This window comes from Myodes glareolus, chromosome 13, assembly GCF_982192425.1.
Source record: "Myodes glareolus chromosome 13, mMyoGla1.1, whole genome shotgun sequence".
Taxonomy (NCBI): domain Eukaryota; kingdom Metazoa; phylum Chordata; class Mammalia; order Rodentia; family Cricetidae; genus Myodes; species Myodes glareolus.
The window spans coordinates 37,576,097-37,580,728 of record NC_142038.1 but is presented as its reverse complement, the minus strand read 5'-3'; the positions used below and the strand labels follow the sequence as shown (position 1 = coordinate 37,580,728).

Below are 4,632 nucleotides of genomic sequence, written 5' to 3'. Positions count from 1 at the left end.
TACGTAGGTAACATACTCAGTTCTCTGGTGGGACGTGTTGTCAGTTCTGTGGTAAGACACGTGAGTAGTGGTCTCATTGCGATAGATGGGCGGGCCATACCCGCAAAACAGCTTGAAGCTGTGTCTTTGGTTTGGTTTTGTGCCATTGTCCTGTTCATTGTCCTGTGTGTCTCTGTATTGTTATGTTTTTGTCCTGACTTAGGCTGACGCTGACGATATGGGGCAGACTCAAATCATGACTTCTTTGACTTTGATATGGTGATCACTTACAGGACTTTAGAGATAAGGCCATAAACACAGGGGTATATTTTCCTTTCCCCAAGCATGAGGCTGCCAGCTGCGGGGCAGTGTGCTTGTGTGGCTGGGTAACTGGGCTATGCAGCCTTGTTGTTACAATGTAGCAAGGCTACCAGTCACAGTTGTAGGGGACTGATGTATCCTAATAGGATTTCAAACGCTAAACAGAGAATCTGGGGTTAATTGCTATGACTTGGAAAGGTTAACAATCTCTTTCCCCCCATGCTGCATACCTCCCTGCCCTCCCATGCTGGTGGATGAGTTCCCTCTGCCCGCCCTTCGGACTGCGTGCCTCAATTTCTGTCTGATCAAATCTGACCAAGGTTTGACTTCCCTCACCAGAGCTGCTTTGGTCATTCAGATCTAATGGATTATAAATATTGGTCATTATTTATAGGGGCTGGTTACAAATTATTATTGTTTAATGTATATAAAAAAAACTACTGTTAGTCTCAGATGTTTCATATTGGTACCAGATTTTGTGTGATATACATTTAAAGTTTTTTTGTTATAGTATATGCATGTTTCTGTTCTTGTTTAAAATATTGTAGCCATACATCATACACCACTGAGAAAAACCACAAGAAAGACTTCGGTAAGAGTTTTTATATTGTCTAAAAGGTGAGAGAGTTTTTGGTATGTTGTCTAAAAAGCAAGAGAGATTTTGGTATGTCATCTGGAAAGCAAGGGAGAAAGCAGGAGACTCAAGGAATAAAGGAAAAAATGGATTGAGGTTCTCTTACATCAACCGCCTAAGAGTCATGCTGTAAGAAGCAACACCTCCTCCTTGTCTCCGCCATCCTCCGGGAAGCCGCAAAGCAGCAACCATGCGTGAGTGCATCTTCATCCATATTGACCAGGTTGGTGTCCAGATCAGCAATGCCTGCTGGGAACTCTACTGCCTGGAACATGGCATCCAGCCTGATGGCCAGATGCCAAGTGGCAAGACCACTGTGGGAGGAGATGGCTCCTGCAACACCTTCTTCAGTGAGACAGGCGCTGGCAAGCATGTGCCCCGGGCAGTGTTTGTAGACATGCAACCTACGGTTACTGATGAAGTTCGTACTGGTACCTACTGCCAGCTTTTCCACCCCAGGCAAGGAAGATGCTGCCAATAACTATGCCAGTGGCCACTACACCATTGGCAAGGAGATCATTGGCCTTATCTTGGACAGAATTCACAAGCTGGCCAACCAGTGCACAGATCTTCAGGGCTTCTTGGTTTTCCACAGCTTTGGCGGTGGAACTGGCTCTGGGTTCACCTCCCTGCTGATGGAGAGGTTCTCTGCTGATTACAGAAAGAAGTCCAAGCTGGAGTTCTCCATCTACCCAGCGCCCCCCCCCCCCCAACTCCGGTTTCCATCGCTTTGCTTGAGTCCTACAATTCCATCCTCACCACCCACTCCACCCTGGAGCACTCTGATTGTGCCTTCATAGTAGACAACGATGCCATCTATGGCATCTGTCATAGAAATCTTGATATCGAGCGCCCCACTTACGCTAATCTAAATAGGTTCATAGGTCAAATTGTGTCTTCCATTACTGCTTCCCTCAGGTTTGATGGAGCCCTAAATCTTGACCTGAAAGAATTCCAGACCAACCTGGTGCCCTACCCTCGCATCCACTTCCCTCTGGCCATATCTGTCCCTGTCATCTCTGCTGAGAAAGCCTACCATGAGCAGCTTTCTGTAGCAGAGATCACCAATGCCTGCTTTGAGCCAGCCAACCAGATGGTGAAATGTCACCCTTGCCAAGGTAAATACATGGCTTGCTGCCTGCTATACCGTGGTGATGTGGTTCCCAAAGATGTCAATGCTGCCATTGCCACCATCAAGACCAAGTGTACCATCCAGTTTGTGGACTGATGCCCACTGGCTTTAAGTTTGGCATTAATTACCACGGTGGTACCTGGTGGAGACCTGACCAAGGTCCAGAGAACTGTGTGCATGCTGAGAAACACCACAGCCATCGCTGAGGTCTGGGCTCACCTAGATCACAAGTTTGATCTGATGTATGCTAAGCGTGCCTTTGTGCACTGGTATGTGTGAGGGTATGGGGGAGGGGGAGTTCTCTGAGGCCTGTGAAGACATGGCTGCTCTAGATAAGGATTATGAGGAGGTAGTTTGGATTCTATTGAAGGAGAGGGTGAGGGAGAAGGAGAGGAATAATAAAATAAATGTCACAAAAGTGATACTTTTACAGGGAAGTTTATTCTGTTTCAACATAGAAAATGTGGTCTGAACAGCTAATTTGTATGTGGCAATATGTGCTTTCATACAATTACTGACTTATGCTTTAAAATATGAAGGATTTGTCATAGACCCTAGCTGTCCGTTTCACTGATGGATTTTAAATAAAATATTCCCTGTCTTTAAAAAGAAAAGAAAAAAAGGATTAAAGTTATATAAAAAGTTATAAAAGGTCAAAAGGGGATGTGAACTATATTTGTTGTGGTTTCTCATACATGCAAATACTAAATGTGCTTGTTTTGTTAAAAAGTTTGTCTGTGTAAGTTTTCTTCAAAGCATGGAGCTGAGACTTTATCACTGAGCTCTGATTACTAAATTTGGGTTAGTAAAGATTCAGATGATTTTTTGGTATAGATAATGTTAAAACTGCTATATGCTGTCTTTATTTTTTATTAAAAACTGGCTCTAAAATTGTATTATTAATCTTCCTTTGTTAGACCCATGTTTTATTTACTTAAAATATATGCATGGTAATTAAAAAAAGTCTAAGGCATAATTCCATTTTAAATTTTGTACTGCCGTTTTTCTAGAGTTAAAAAAATGGATGCCACATGATTTCACTGCCATCTGGACTAAAGGTGACATGGAGTGGGCCTAACAAATCTCCAAGAAAGTTTAGATTAAAGTAGATTAAAGCTACACCTCAATGTTTTTATACTCAAAATGTACCTTGTTATGTCAGCTAGACTTCGCTAATTTAAGAATCACCCTGTTGATAATGGTTAGAAAGGCATAAAGGGATCATAAAAAAAAAGCAGCTGAGGTTTACAAATGTATAACAGGACTAGAGTCCCGAAGAATGTGCAGTTGCAACAATGGACCTTAATAGTTTTAAAAATGCCAGTGCCAGGTGAGAGTCACCAAAAGTACCAGCTACGGTAAAATGGAGCAGGCTGAGATCTAAAAGACAGGCTATATATGCTAACGTGGGTGAGACCAAAGAAGTACTTTATTTTTAATATTACAAAAAGACATTTAAGAGATTTTAAGTTTTAAATAAATTTATAAGACTGTGAGACATCTGTACTATAAAATGTATTATATCATGTTTTATATTGTTAGGGCTTAAGCTATTTGTATAAACTGAGTGATAATTTTTTGTGTTGATACTAAGAGGTTTGGACCTCCTCTTTTGGGGGAAGAATGTTGTTTCTGTGTCAATCACTTTGGGGTAATTAGAGATTCAATGGCCTTGCTAATGACAGAGAACAGAACGCTCCCAGGGAAGCTGGATGAAAACTTGTTCAGCTGGTCTCCTTGGTTAACAACCTTACTATCAGCTCTAAGAGGCCCCTAATGATCTTGCTTCTTCTTATCAACAGACTGATGGCTTTTGTTTAAAAAATGGGTCAATACTGTTCAACTGATGGCATTAAGGTTCCAGTATCACCCCCTTGAGCCCTTTGACAGACAGGATTCATTATTGAGTCCTGTCATCAGTACTTGTGAAGGGGGAAAAATGTTGAGTTCAGGGCAGCTTTCTCAGGTCAGCTTGGTACACACCTGCCAAGATGGGTTCTATAGATCAGCAGGTAGACCTTAGTCTCAGTTTGCTCTAGGGCAATGCTAGCTCTTAGACTCCCTCCTGTTCCCATTTCACCCTGGGACCTGTTCCTTGCCTTTGCAGGAGACAGCATTAACAGCTAGATATAAACTTGTTCTGTGTTTACTCTCAGAATGACTAATTTGGTTTCTTTACTAGTTTTTGTTGTGGGAGTAACTTCCGCTGCCTCAACCAATAGTCGCTGAAATACGAGCCCACAGTGCAGCGGGGAGCGACTTCCGCTCCGTCAGCCAATAGCTGCTAAAATACCAGCCCACTGGGGCGTGGTATATTTCTCTTTTAAAAAGAGAAGCAGATCCAGATCAGGCTCTCTTGGTTCCGGTGCTTGCTCCCGGCTCCTGCTCCAGGCTCCTGCTTCTGGCTCCTGCTCCAGCAACTAGGCTCCCTTCCTGACGGTTTATGGTGTATGTAAGTTTTACCCCCCAAAATAAATAACCCCTTAAAACATAACTGGTGTGGGATTGATTCGCCAATAAGTTTTAATTCAAAATCATTACAGAGTGCAGAGTTCTAGTATTGTAA

General features: G+C 42.7%; 1 pseudogene; it reads left to right on the top strand.

Annotated features, from left to right (window-relative positions):
• The first annotated feature begins 255 nt into the window (after window positions 1-255).
• LOC146891742 (tubulin alpha-1A chain-like) lies at window positions 256-2,950 on the top strand (annotated as a pseudogene).
• Window positions 2,951-4,632: the final 1,682 nt, after the last annotated feature.